Genomic DNA, 15540 nt, shown 5'->3' with positions numbered 1-15540 from the left:
GGACGAGATTTGAGTCCAAGTATGGGCAGGCTGCATGTACCCAAGTTGATTGATCGATCAACTTGAGTAGAAGCAGCTTTTCGGATTTTACATGCAATTATTTCCAGTGGCTGTTATAGCCGCTAGCAATAATCACTGTGCACTCCTGGCGGGGACAGCACACCAGGAGAACACAATGGCTCCACGGAAGAGAGTCAGTGATTCATTTAGTGTTGATGGAGGAATCAAGTGATTTTCTTTCCTGTTCTTTTTGTTGGAATACAATGTTTATGTATTATTGTACAACAACTACATAAGCCAGTAGATGGTTTATAGTTGATCTCTGTGGTAAAACTTTATGTCTTTTCTCTGTATAATAAAGTTCCTGTTTCCAGAGCCAGATTCATGGGATAAGATGCCAACCCATGAGAAACAAAAGTGGATCAGAGCTGCTGATGAAGAGATGATATCTCTTAGTGAACTGCAGATATGGACACTTTCAGAGCTACCTCATGGTAAGTGTGCAACCAGCTGCAAATGGGTTTTTAAGGCCAAATGCGACTCTGAAGGCAAGGTCTGTAGGTACACAGCAGGGTAAGTGGCAAAAAGGTACTCACAAACATTTGGTAAGGATTACGTTGCTACTTTTGCTCCAGTTGCCAAACAAAGTACTTTCCAAACACTGTTAAGAGTGACTGCTTTGTGGAAATGGTTTGAAAGCACCATGATACCACAACAGCCTTTCTTAATGGTGATATCAAAAAGGAAATATATATGACACAGCCAGAAAGATATGTGAAAAATGGAGAAGAGCATCTTGTGTGCAAGTTGCAGAACTATCTTTACGGACTTAGGCAATCAGGTTGAACATGGAATTTAAAAATAAACAAAGTCTTGCTAGATGAAGGATTCATAGGAAGCAGAGCTGACCCATGTCTATACTCAAAATGTGTAGTTTCTGAATGTATGTATGTTTTACTCTATGTGGATTACTTGATTGTTGCACAAAAAGGATGAGGAAGTTGCACATTTAACTGCAGTGCTTAACCAGCATTTTGAGACTAAAGATCTTGGGGATGTGACATATTATCTACGTAATGCGCAAAGAAGGTGGCAGCCTCCTGTTAAATCAGAAATCTAAAATTGGGGCAGTGCTTCAGCAGTTTGACATATGACTGAAGCCAAAGAAGCAAGTATTCCCATGGACACAGCATACCTAAAAACAGAAGGGGATGAAGATCTTCTTTCTACTAATGATCAGTACAGGCAAGTAGTGGGTGCATTGCTGTATATTGCAACCGCTACACATCCAAATATTGCAGCTGCCATATTGCTTCTTTGTAGACATGTGAGTGAACCACGTCAAAGAGACTGGACATCAATCAAGAGAGTCAAGAGATATCTCAAACAAACAAAAAATTTGAGTCTGAAGCTGTCTGCAGTTGATGATTTGAACTCTGTAGGATATATGGATTGGGCAGGTGACCTTAGCACTTGCAAATCCACAAGTGTTTACTTCAAATTAGGAAACAGTCCCATATCTTGGACTGCAAGAAGCAGACCTTAGTATCTTTGTCTTCTACAGAGGCAGAATAAATTGCTGCTGCCTATGCCAGTCAAGAAGCTCTTGAAGAGCCAATGTCCCAGCCTACAATCCTATACTGTATGAGGACAATCAGGGATGCATCAAACTTGCCACTAATGAGAAGATCAATGCAAGAAAAAAGCATATTGCTGACAGACATCATTACAAACATGATCTGGTTTAACAAAATGTAATTGTGCTTACGTATTGTGAAAGTAATAACATGATTGCAGATGTTTTGACATAACCACTTACAAGAAACAGATTTATATGGGACTAAAGGAATAGTTGTTGAGTGGGGGTGTTGGAAAACAGAAATGTATTTTGTGCAACAACTAGGGATGATCCAAACACCCCGCCCCCGGTTCGATTCGCACCAGAACATATTGAACAGGCAAAAAATTTGGCAGAACACATGAACACCATTAAAGGCTATGGGACACAAACTTAAATAATCAAAAGTGCTCATTTTAAAGGCTTATATGCAAGTTGTTGTCATAAAAAGTGTTTGGGGACCTGGGTCCTGCCCCAGGGGACATGTATCAATGCAAATTTTTTTTAAAAAACTGACGTTTTTCAGGAGCAGTGATTTTTTTATTGTTTTTATTATTTTAATGCTTAAAGTAAAACAAAAAAAATGAAATATTCCTTTAAATATCGTGCCTGGGGGGTGTCTATGGAATGCCTGTAAAGTGGTGCATTTTTCCCTTGTTTAGAACAGTACCACAGCAAAATGACATTTCTAACGGAAAAATTGTCATGAAAAACTGATCGCGGCTGTAATTAATTGTCAGGTCTCGGCAATATAGATAAAACTCATTGAAAAAAAGAGCATGGGATCCCCCCCAGTCCATTACCAGGCCCTTTGGGTCTGGTATGACTATTAAGGGGAACCCTGAACCAAAATTAAAAAAAAAATTGCGTGGGGGTCCCCCTAAAATTCATACAAGGCGGTCTGATATGGAAATGAAGGGAATCCCTGCGCCAAATTTTTAAAAAATGGGGTAGCCCCCCAAAACACCTTGTCCCCATGTTGATGGGGACAAGGGCCTCATCCCCACAACCCTTGCCTGGTGGTTGTGGGGGTCTGCGGGCAGGGGGCTTATCGAAATCTGGAAGCTCCCTTTAACAAGGGGACCCCCAGATTCTGCCCCCCCGGTACAGTTCAGGAGGGGGGGCACTCTCTCGTCCCCCCTCTTTTCCTGCAGCCTGCCAGGTTGCATGCTCGGATAAGGGTCTGGTATGGATTATGGGGGGACCCCTACGCCGTTTCTTAAAAATTTTTGACGCAGGGTTCCCCTTAAAATCCATACCAGACCCAAAGGGCCTCGTAATGGCCTGGAGGGGTATCCCATGCTCTTTTTTTCAATGAGTTTTATCTATATTGCGGAGACCCGACAATTCATTACAGCAGCGATCAGTTTTAAATTATATTTTTTTTCCTTTAGAAATGTCATTTTGCTGTGGTACTGTTCTAAACATGGGAAAAATGCGTCACTTTACAGACATACTATAGACACCCCCCAGGCACAATATTTAAAGGAATATTTCATTTTTATTGTTTCACTTTAAGCATTAAAAAAATCACTGCTCATGGCTGTTTTTAAAGAAATTTTTTGCATTGATACATGTCCCCTGGGGCAGGACCCAGGTACCCAAACACTTTTTATGACAATAACTTGCATATAAGCTTTTAAAATGAGCACTTTTTATTTTTCATGTTAGTGTCCCATAGACTTTAACGGTGTTCCGGCGGCTTTCGAATTTGCCCCGAACACCGCATATTGTTCGGTGTTCGCAGAACATCCGAACAACCAAAGTTCAGCCTAAACTTATGCTTGGGATGAACCGTTCGCCCATTCCTAGCAACAACTACATCAGCCAGTAGATGGCAGTGTTTATAAGTTTGTAGCTGCGTTCATGGTTAAATTCTATGTATTTTCTCTGTATAATAAAGTTCCTGTTTCCTGTCTGCAGTTAAATGGCAGATAAATACATGTGGTCTGTTCTGTAGGACTATATACAGTATTTCTAACACTTTTTCCTAAAGTCTATTTAAAATGCTACTGTGTAATTTGACTGTAGAACAAAGACCAATGTTAACCCCTGGAAAAATAACACATCTACTCGTAGGTTCAACAGGTAATAAAACTATGTTTCAGGGGAGTGTAAAATGTGTGTGTAGGGGAGGATGTTTCTAGATATACAGTATGTGCTAGTGGAGGGTCTCATTCATAGCTCAATGGGTAGTAAAGCTAAATATAAAAGGATTTTAGACACCCCTCCAGTAAGCACCAATTCCAAAACTCATGTTAAAAAAATATACAAATCTTTATTTTATCCAATAAAAACATGTATATTAAAAACATATGTTTCCTCTATATGCTTGTATATTACTATCCTCGATTATTATCCACCAAATGGACATGGACCATGGTGGTTAAGTTGAAACATGCAAGGAGTAAGGTCGACAGGTTTTGTGGGATTATCACTTCTTCAGGACCTCCTGTTTCTTACATATGCATAAGAGGATCAATAAACTCTGAAAGCAAAAATATATGCTCAATTTACAATACATTCAGGACAGGTTTAAGTATATAATGACAAAACATACATAACTTTTTTAATTGCTATCCCCAGAGTGGAAGAAGAGGAGAGGAAGGAGGGGGGGAACCCCCCAAAAATCCAGAATATACCTTTCAATAAGGTGTAAGTCTGCACTTGTGCAATCCCGCTGTTCAAATCATCAATTATATTATAACATTGCAGTAAGGAGAACTCATGTGAGTCTCACATGTGACCAGACTCACATGAGTTCTCCTTACTGCAATGTTACCATATCTTTGATGATTTGAACAGCGGGATTGCACAAGTGCAGACTTACGCCTTATTGAAAGGTATATTCTGTTTTTTTTTTCTCTAGCACCCCCTCCCCCCTTTCTCTCCGCCTTCTCCACTCTGGGGATAGCCATTACAACAAAATAAAGATTTGTATATTTTTTAACTTGAGTTATGGAATTGTTGCTTACTGGAGGGGTATCTAAAATCCAATTATATTTAGCTGTACTACCTTATGTTTCAGAGGAGAAAAACTTGCATATAATTTGATCATAACAGCTCTTTTTTACTAGGAACAAAATATTTTTCATTATAAGCTAACATAATGCAATGTAGATTTTTTATATTAAAACAGAGCATAGTTTAAAATAATTCCTATAATCCTATTATTTTTACAATATTTAAAATAACTTCTTCTGTTGCTTCTGAAGTCATCATTTTGAAAATGAATATCATCAACAACCGGCTTTTCTTTTTTGTTCCCTGTGTTTCCCACCAATGACATTTGCACCTCAACTCACAGTAGTATTGTACTGTGCAGGGGTGAGATGTCCTGCGTGAAGTCACACCTCAGCTTGCACATGTGCTGTATGACATAATGGTCATCGGTTGGTTTAAAAAACCTTTCTCCTTGAGATCATACACTTCATCTCACACATGCTCAGTATGACACGACTACTGTGAGATCTCTTAGTTTAAGAAGAAGATCTCCCTGAAGGCATCTGTGAGTCCCCACTTTTGTGGGAAAAAATTAGCAAATGAAAACAAAATATATAGCATGTACAATTGTTACACAAGTTATAATGTAATTTAATTGTATTAAAAATTACCTTTCTTTTTCAATTTGCAGCAATGTAATTTTTCTGCAAAATGCAATGCAATATGGCAACCTGGAGGTGTTCTGTACACAACTGGTACATAAATGTAATTTCCTCCTTGTGTGATTGGCTTACTGATTTTCCCAGAAGTCTGCTCTAAGATACAAATCAGGCATTGGGAATCCCTGCAACAAAAATAAATTTTTTGGTGAGATACTCCCAAAGGGATATTACATCTAAAGGGATGCAGACTCTGACATTTTCCTCATTAGAACCCTGCAAGTGCAGCAGCTGACTGATAATTATAAATCACTCCCATTCACATTAAGTTTGCACAAAGACACGGAAAAACAAACATGTACATTGATCACCCAAAGTGGAATGTTTTTTCTCAACTAAGGGGGAGTTACTCTTTAAGCACATCCCATCATCAGTGCCCATCAGTGTCACTTCATCAGTGCCCATCAGTGCAGCCTCATCAGTGCCCATCAGTGAAGGAGAAAACATACTTATTTACAACATTTTATAACAGAAACAAAGAAAAATTTATTTTTCTTTTTTTATTTGTTTAGCAAAAAATAAAAAATCCAGCAGTGATTAAAGGCCACCAAAAAAGCCCTATTTTGGGGAAAAAATTATAAAAGTTTAATCTGGGTACAGTGTTGCATGACAGCGCAATTGTCATTCAAAATGCGACAGTGCTGAAAGCTGAAAATTGGCCTGGGCAGGAGGGGGGGTGAAAGTGCCCAGTATTGAAGTGGTTAAAGAAATCAAAAAAGTGGAAACACAAAATGGTATGTAAAAACCAAAAAGTTTTTTTTTTAAAGAAACGAATGTTAGGTGATTTCATATTAGCATATGAATTTTCATGCAAGGGGGTAAAAAAAAATTTGTCATTGTAACAAGAAGTGCTAACAGGACTTCTATTTATGTGACCACACAGATCACTGATTTTGTGATTCACTATCATAATTCTATGCACTAATGAATGTTATGACTAATGAATGTTAGTCTTCTAATATATGTTCTTTAGACCAAATATAAGATGTACAAACCTAATACAGATGTGTACAATAAATACAAAAAAAATCAAATTGAGATTTTTGACAATCAATTCATTTACCTAAAATATTGGTTTGTTATACAAAAATATATTAAAATCACATACAATGAATAAAATACAAAAATATAACACCTCCTGGTTCTAACCTCACCACATACAAATATTTACCCTAATTAACTTCAATTATTTATTAGTAAAAATATACAAACAACACATGATGAAATATTCCATGAGCTTCAAATCTCTTTGCAGTCTGTTGAACTTTTAACTTCTCCAGGAGCAACGATGTCTGTGGGGAGGAAGAGGAACAAAAATGAAGGCAAAAATTCTATAACATCAACAATGAAGGTATGTGCCTAAAAAGCAAATCTTTGTGCATATGCCCATCATTATTGTAACAGGCCTCAGACAAATGGATTGGTGATTCAGTACCATTCAAAAATCCCAATTCTAAAAAAAAAAAAAAAAAAAAAAAAAAATTATATTCATTGGATTTATTGGGATGTAGCCATCAGATTTACAAGTTGTAGGATATTGATCCGCATGACCAGGAATTTAAGTCAGGTCTGTGTAACAGTAATGAACTCTGCTATCATTCTATATTACACTGCTCTGGCTCCAACCAATGTCACTTCTCTACAAATAATGGCTTTACTACTTAGTTCATATAACGTTGTAATATATGCATATACTGGTGAATTTTATATATTCTTGTATTATATACACTATATTAACAAATGTATACATATTAACAAAAGTCCGTAGGGTTCAATATTGAGTTGGCCCACCCTTTACAGCTATAACAGCTTCAACTCTTCTGGGAAGGCTGTCCACAAGGTTTAGGAGTGTGTCTATGGGAATGTTTGACCATTCTTCTAGAAGCGCATTTGTGGGGTCAGGCACTGATGTGGACGAGAAGGCCTGGCTCGCAGTCTCTGCTCTAATTCATTCCAAATTTGTTCTATCGGGTTGAGGTGAGGACTCTCTGCAGGCCAGTCAAGTTCCTCCACCCCAAAATCGCTCATCCATATTTTAATGGATCCTGTTTTTTGTGCACTGGTGCGCAGTCATGTTGGAACAGGAAGGGGCCATCCCCAAACTGTTCCCACTAAGTCTTGGTATGCTGATGCCTTAAGAGTTCCCATCACTGAAACTATGGAGCAAAGCCCAACCCCTGAAATACAACCCCACACCATAATCCACCCTCTACCAAATTATTTGGACCAATGCACAAAGTAAGGTCCATAAAGACATGGATGAATGAGTTTGGGGTGGAGGAACTTGACTGGCCTGCACAGAGTCCTGACCTCAACCCGACAGAACACCTTTGGGATGAATGAGACTGCAAGCCAGGCCTTCTCATCCACAACAGTGCCTGACCTCACAAATGTGCTTATGGAAGAATGGTCAAATATTCCCATAGATACACTCCTAAACCTTGTGGACAGCCTGCTCAGAGGAGTTGAAGCTGTTCTAGCTGCAAAGGGTGGGCAACTCAATATTGAACCCTACGAACTAAGACTGGGATGTCTTTAAAGTTCATGTGTGTAAAGGCAGGCATCCCAATACTTTTGGTTATATAGTGTATATGCTAGTGCTTCATATATAACTTAGTAGCACTTACATGCGCCAGTAGATTTTTATATAGATTGGAGTTACATTTTAAGCCACTAAACCAGCAACAAAGTATATCTATCAGTGGACATGAACACCATCAACAATCAATTTTTGAGTACTGTTGTGTAGTTTTTCATATTTTCAGCAGTCCATACATTATATAGCATTTTACCATGCTGGGACTTAGTCATTAAAAGATAAGAAAAGCAAATGACAATACGATTATATTTCATGCTATTATAAACCAGCTAGACTTCACCTTTCTTTTTTGGAAATATTAATTAGAATTTTTCACAAGCAGCAGCAACTTTACTTTTGTGTTCCATTTATAACTGGTCGAATTTTAATTGCTCACTGGCTCATTTTAGCTTTCTAAAGTACCTTGCATATAGCCTTCTCCTTCCAGGAATCATTGTGCAAATACCAGGTTACATTGCTAGCACATGCTTATTTTAGCCAGCTATGTGGGAACTGGCACATTGTTGAAATCATCAAATTTACTTGTCGAGGATCCTTCCGTATTAGCCTTTAATAACACAGGGACATGAAACAGCATCTCCAGTGTAAGTTAAACATCTTGTGTGTGCTGAGTGCATATCATGTGACCAGAAGGAGGTTCTGGAGCCAAGGATTTGCTAACCCTTACAGTTATAAATGTCAAGGACCTTTTCTTAGGAAGCAACCAAGCTTCATAACAGATATTGCATGGTTAAAACAGGAGAGAAAACATAGGCAATCTTCATTGCCTATAACAAACACTGACAAAATGATCAGGTCTCAGAGCTAGCTAGTAAAAACCATAGACCCCCACACTGGCTCTTTAAGATAAACTTTGACTTAGTAATACAGTAACTTCTGTAGCAGTATCGAAGTATGATATTGCATGCTTTTGTCTTATTTTTTTTACAGTTCTGCCTGAGGATAAATCAGTATGGAATTTGTATGCAGAAAGCACAATGAAACTGCTGGGTGTTTTATTTTTGTAAGAAATAAAACTGAAGTGAGATACCAAATGTAATACCTTACTGAGTCAAATATCTAAAATAACTTACAGTAATTCTTTGAATACAGTCATTGAAAACATTTAAAGCACAAGGCTTCTTCATCAGGTTGAATAGCAAAGGTAAATCAGTGGGTATTGTAGCATAAATGGCGTATAGAAGGCTAAGAATGGAAATGAAATGTTCTGTTGATCCATTTCAACATAGTGCACTTTATTTGTTATGGATATATGCTCTGCAAGGATGTTAATGTAGTCTCACAAAGGAAATGTGCAAGGACTGTGAATGCATATGTCACAGCTCTATGTCATTTCCAGTGTACAACTTGGTCCCATCCATTGACTACGAAACATACAACCCCAATTCAAGACATGTGAATGTTATACAGCAACAGTCACTCCTTTCTCCTCCAAGCAAAAAAACAACCCCCTCCCTCTCACCCCAGAAAATGTCTCCCATTCCAGCAATGATTTCTCATGCAAAACCTCAGAAGCACAGTAACCCCGGGTGTGGAGTCAGGGCAAGTGCTCCCACAACCTCCCATTCCAGTGCTCTCAGACCTTATTATACAACACATCAGAGCCACGAAGGAGTGTAGGAAGGGGGAAGGGGGCAGGCATATATAACGCTGGTAGGGGGCAGGCATATTACCACTGTGTGGGTGCTCTTGCAAAGCAACAGACAACTCAACCCGCTGATTTTCCAAGACCCCCACATAGCAGTAACCTGTGATGTGGGCATCACTGACCTTGGACACTTGTTCCCTACCACACATACAGTATATATAGCAAATATATAACTATATATAATGGTTGCAAAGACCAAGCTAAATCTATGTGAGAAGGGGTTGCAAAACTGACATAGTTTGCTGTTAAGACTTACATGAACAAGATTCACCAACACATACAAAAATAACCCTTGTCTTGGAGTATATTATGGGACACTGGATAGGAGATTGACAAAAAGGTGCTGTAGAGACAGCCTAGTATAACCCCTACCCATTCCAAGCTTGCCTATGTTTTTTAGCAAGTAAAAAAGGAGCTGATCATAACAAAACAGAGGAGAGGGGCCTGTGTCTTGATGTGTACTCTAAGAATAGGATTTTATGGCAAATAAAAAACCCTTAATGTAAAGTAATATTCAAACACTGCTCATGGTCTGCCTACCCAGTACACAAGCCCCCATTCCATACCATAAGATGCAGGTCTGGTTCGCAGCCATAGGTACTTAAATATGTGTAAGGAGGTTGAATGCACTGCAATAAATAGGTAAAGTCCAATAAAATTAATTGCAAATAATCCATATTCCAAAACATCACAGCTCAAAACAGGCAGGGAACCTAGATGTTAGTGCGTTTCAAACAAAAATTGCGTTAACATCTATGCTCCCTGCCTCTTTTAACCTGTATTGTTTTGGATTATGGATTATTTGCAATAAAATTTATAGGACTTTCCATCCATTGGAGTGTGGCCAACCTCTTTACACATATTCCAGTAAAAAACTGTATTACAGGACACAGAGGGGTAGATTTACTATAGCGCAAATATGCGAATGCCAGAATAAATACTCTAAAAATAGGAAAATGTAATTTACTATAGCGCTCAGGAAAAAATGCTCCCAAAATCGAATTCACTATAACTCCCAGACAACGGAGACTGTCCAAATCATTACTCTTGCTGGAAACACGGGAATTGCACATGGAAATAATGTTTAGAGCATGATATGATAGCCTAAATGGTACTTAAATATGTGGTATATTGTTTGAAGATAATCTGCTTTTAAACTTCTTAAAAAAGTGATATATAAACTGAAATATCATTGAAAGTCTGAGAAGAGATAAATTCCCCCTCTCTGTACAACTATATACCAGCACAAATGCGCATGCTCAGACATGCAAAATAAATACTCTCATTTTAACTCCCATTTATTTTTTACCAAGAGCTATAGTAAATTTGCAAATTAGCGCTTGTCTAAAATGCTTTTGAACCCGAAAATATATAGACAAATGCATATTTCAACCATTGATTATAATGGTACAATTGTTACTTCCCCAAAAAAATACATTTTAATTTTGAGATGAACTGTTTATTTCTCTAAAATAAATTCTTCCTCATATTTTAGGTTTTTAACAATGCTAGTAATGTGTAATGTTTTCATGTTTTGGTCAAATATATTTTTCTCTGTCTCTCTCACTTGTTGCTGTCCATTTCACAAAAATCTCCCACAGGTGTCTTCATAAACCACAAACAATACCATTGCTGATGCAAATTTTAAATGAGACACAATTTTGTGTGTTGTTTAGAATTTCCAAATGATCATAATAACCATCTACTAACCTTCTATGAGGAGGTGAGTTGCCAGCTAGATAAAGGAAGGCCCACAGACGTGGTGTATCTGAATTTTGCAATAGCATTTTACACAGTTCCCCATAAACATTTACTGTACAAAAAAAGGTCCGTTGGCATGGACCATAGGGTGAGTACATGGATTGAAAACTGGCTACAAGGGCGAGTTCAGAGGGTGGTGATAAATGGGGAGTACTCGGTCAGGGGTGGGTAGTGGGGTCCCTCAGGGTTCTGTGCTGGGACCAATCCTATTTAATTTGTTCATAAATGACCTGGGGGATGGGGTTAACAGTTAATACTCTGTATTTGCGGACGATACTAAGCTAAGCAGGGCAATAACTTCTCCAAAGGATGTGGAAACCTTGCAAAAAGATCTGAACAAATTAATGGGATGGACAACTACATGGCAAATGAGGTTCAATGTAGAAAAATGTAAAATAATGCATTTGGGTGGCAAAAATATGAATGCAATCTATACACTGGGGGGAGAACCTCTGGGGGAATCTAGGATAGAAAAAAATCTGGGGGTCCTAGTAGATGATAGGCTCAGCAATGGCATTCAATGCCAAGCTGCTGCTAACAAAGCAAACAGAATATTGGCATGCATTAAAAAGGGGATCAACTCCAGAGAAAAAATGATAATTCTCCTGCTCTACAAGACTCTGGTCCGGCCGCACCTAGAGTATGCTGTCCAGTTCTGGGCACCAGTCCTCAGGAAGGATGTACTGGAAATGAAGTGAGTACAAAGAAGGGCAACAAAGCTAACAAAGGGTCTGGAGGATATTAGTTATGAGGAAAGATTGCGAGCACTGAACTTATTCTCTCTGGAGAAGAGATGCTTGAGAGGGGATATGATTTCAATATACAAATACCATACTGGTGACCCCACAATAGAGATAAAACTTTTTCGCAGAAGGGAGTTTAACTCATTAAAATTAGAAGAAAAGAGGTTTAACTTAATTTTAATATTAATAGTTTTAATGTAACTATAATGAATGGCGAATGTGTTTTGCCACCAATTTGTGTGAAGCAGCCCTCACAAAGTTGTAATTTCCTGTTTTGTACCCTCCACATGCTTAACAACGTATAAGTGTAATTTGGAGATTTTTTGGATCACTGATCATGGCCAGAGCCTTGGACATTTGTTATTTTTAGGTTTACTCTGTACAGATTTATATGCTGATGCATTATTTCATTTGTAAAGATGTGTGTTCCTGATGAACAGGTGTAAGCACTTGAGGCATACATGAGGAGACAGAATCAATTAAACTGGTGGGTGTGTCCTTTACTAGGTAGGTCTAGGTGTGCTAGCAATCCTATCTAGGTTATATAAAAGCCTGCATTTGTGGTGGTTGTTTGGCCTGAGAAGAGGCCTGAATCTTTGTTTGCAGTGCTTATATTAGTTTACAAATAGATATGTTTTTTTTTAGCTTTTGGGGGAGGGGGGGTGTGCATAATATCCAACTCACACCCCACTAAGGCTGTGGTTTGATGATTGCTTTATGTGTTTGCTGGTATAGTTTTGCATTAAGGCCCTCAAAAGTGTGTCCAGTCTGACCATGTGTTTGTTTGTGAGCCTCAGCAGATCTTTATCTTGTTCTAGTTACTTCTAAATCTCACATGTTAGATTTTCAACTGCTACTGTTAATCTAGTTCAGGGTTTGGTAACCTGGGGCCATCCAGCTGTTGCAGAACTACAAGTCCCATCATGCCTCTGGGAGTAATTGTAAATGCCAGCCTTGCAATGCCTCATGGGAAATGAAGTTCCACAACACTGGAGGGCCCCAGGTTGCCTACCCCTGATCTAGTTTATGTAATGGTTTAGATGAAAAGGAAGCTTCCTGCTAATTTCAAATATGAGTGTGTATGTGTGTGGATTTGTTTGCGCGCTGCCTTTTTGTATTTTATGTTTTATTTTGTATTGGTTTTTTTTTTCTAATTTTGCTAATGATAATCCTGCAATTACATATTTTAGGGGTTTTGGGCAAGGAGTTCTGATAACCAAAAAAAATTGTCATGGTTGTTATTAGCTTGATTTGTATCCCTGCTTTTCTAATGTGATTTTTAATGTGTCTAATTTTTAGTGTCCTACCCTTGTAGCTTGTAAGCTATTTTGAGCAGGGCCCTTCTAACTATAATGCCAAATGCTGGAGCATCATTTCCATGCCGTTTACTTTTTTTTTTTTGCCCAAGTACATTAATGTAACAAATGTTTATAGTACTGTTGCAATAAAAAGTTGATTCTTTTTTGCTTTATGTTTGATTTTTGCAGACTATAAATACATATTTTCTAAGTGCAAACTATTCATACCCCTTTAAACACTATCAAATCTAGTTGCATATAAAATTATTAGATTGTGCACACATGCAAGTCCTTGAGTAGAAAGTGTAATGAATAACAAAACAAAAAAAAATCCCTGGTCCAATGCTGAATTTCAGGGCTCTATTAATTATTTTGTGGACTAGGTAAACATTGAAATATGTCAACTAAATGTGAATTCTCTCTAAGCACCAAATTAAGAAAAAGATACCCCCACAAAAAATAAAAATTAAAAATTGGTATGGGTTCCCCCCCAAAATCCATACCAGGCCCTTTGGGTCTGGCATAGACTTTAATTGGAATTCCATGCCAATTTTGTTTTAAATGGTGTGGGGTCCCCCCAGAATCAATACCAGATCCTAATCTGAGCATGCAGCCTGGCAGGTCAGAATATGGGGCGAGGAGGGGACGAATGATCGCCCCCCCTGAACCGTACCAGACTACATGCCCTCAACTTGAGGGGACAGGTTCTTTGGGGCAGGGGAGGCTCTGCGCCCCCATCCCAAAGCATCTTGTCCCCATGTTGTTGGAGACAGGACCTCTTCCTGACAACCCTGGCCGGTGGTTGTTGGGGTCTGCGGGTGGGGGCTTGTTGGAATCTGGAAGCCCCCTTTAACAAGTTCCCCTCCCCCAGTGTTGTAACTGGGTGACCCTGTCCTTGCTTATATATCAGCTGTCAAAGCGAAGAGACAGCAGTCGGCGGGAGCCCTCCCGTTGAGGCAGAGCATTTTTTCTATTTATCGGGTCTGTCGGGCGGCATGATTGATGATGGATGTACATTGCAGGACACTTTTTATTTTTTTAAATAAAAGAATTGTTAGAAACTGTCTCTTGTTGTTTTTACATTTTGACACTTTTTTGGTGAATGGGTAGGGGTACGATGTACCCTATACCCATACACATGGGGGGGGGGGTTGAAATATGTATTTAGCACTCCCAAAACGCCCTGCCCATTGGAATGAATGGACCGCGCTTTCAAAGTGCCTTAAAAGTGCTTTGAAAGTGCCACAATTGAGAGTTTTTTACATTTTTTTGGTTTAAAAGCGCCCTTAAACAGAGCTAAAGCGTGAACGGATGGGCAGCTCAGTGTGAAAGGGGTCTTATATTAATGCTTCAAATGCAAAACATTATTGTATAGAATTAAAAAAAAATCAAACACTAGTAAATGTATTTTCTATAGAGATGATTGTCCTCAGCCCAATACCCTAATGGCCTGCGCTCAGGCTTTGAAAGACTCATGGGTTCTAATCCCACAGATGGTATCACCTACTGAAAACTTGCATTGTACTCAGCAGCATATGGTGAAAATAGGCAAATGCCAATTAGCCAATGCACATCAGCTTAGTTGATTACATAATATTAATTCCTCAAATGCATGCAATGGTACGTATGTATTTAATAATATAATTGCGTGGAATTCCAAAAATCACACACAAAGGGCAGTTTACATTTTTTTGTTTTTTGATTTTAATTTGCTTGTGCACTGTAAAAATCAACACAGCTACCTTAGGTGGGTGGAAGGTTGGCTGGGATTTGAACTCATAACCTGAGTGTTTTATAGACATCAGTGCACAGCACCAAGCCATTGTGCTATGTACACTGAGCCCTGCACAATAGTGTAGTACGATTAAAGAGTGAACATAAATAATTACTGCTTTATAGTCACATAAAAAATGAAATTAACATGAAAAAAACATAGAATAGATATGTAACTGTAAATGTTCAATACATGTAACTTTACAGAATAGCAGACATTACTCGGCAATACTCATTCATAACTGCATTCGAAAAGAAGAAAACAAACTAGAAATACTAATTGGAACATACATAAATAGATGCACACGAGGTAGAGCACATCTCACATAAAAATGTTTTATTCACAATTATGTGATCATGCCTGAAGTGCAATTCCATATAATAAACATGGTAGAAATTGGCACTTGCAAATCCACGGAAACACTGATTAGCGCCAAT

The 15540-nt window shown here is 38.4% G+C and overlaps 1 pseudogene; it reads left to right on the top strand.

Moving 5' to 3' along the window:
- The first annotated feature begins 1150 nt into the window (after nt 1-1150).
- Nucleotides 1151-1758, top strand: LOC141141211 (uncharacterized; annotated as a pseudogene).
- The last annotated feature ends 13782 nt before the right edge of the window (nt 1759-15540 follow it).

The sequence above is a fragment of the Aquarana catesbeiana genome, linkage group LG04, assembly GCF_042186555.1.
Source record: "Aquarana catesbeiana isolate 2022-GZ linkage group LG04, ASM4218655v1, whole genome shotgun sequence".
Taxonomy (NCBI): domain Eukaryota; kingdom Metazoa; phylum Chordata; class Amphibia; order Anura; family Ranidae; genus Aquarana; species Aquarana catesbeiana.
The sequence above is the reverse complement of the archived record's forward strand: the minus strand, read 5'-3'. Positions and strand labels throughout refer to the sequence as shown.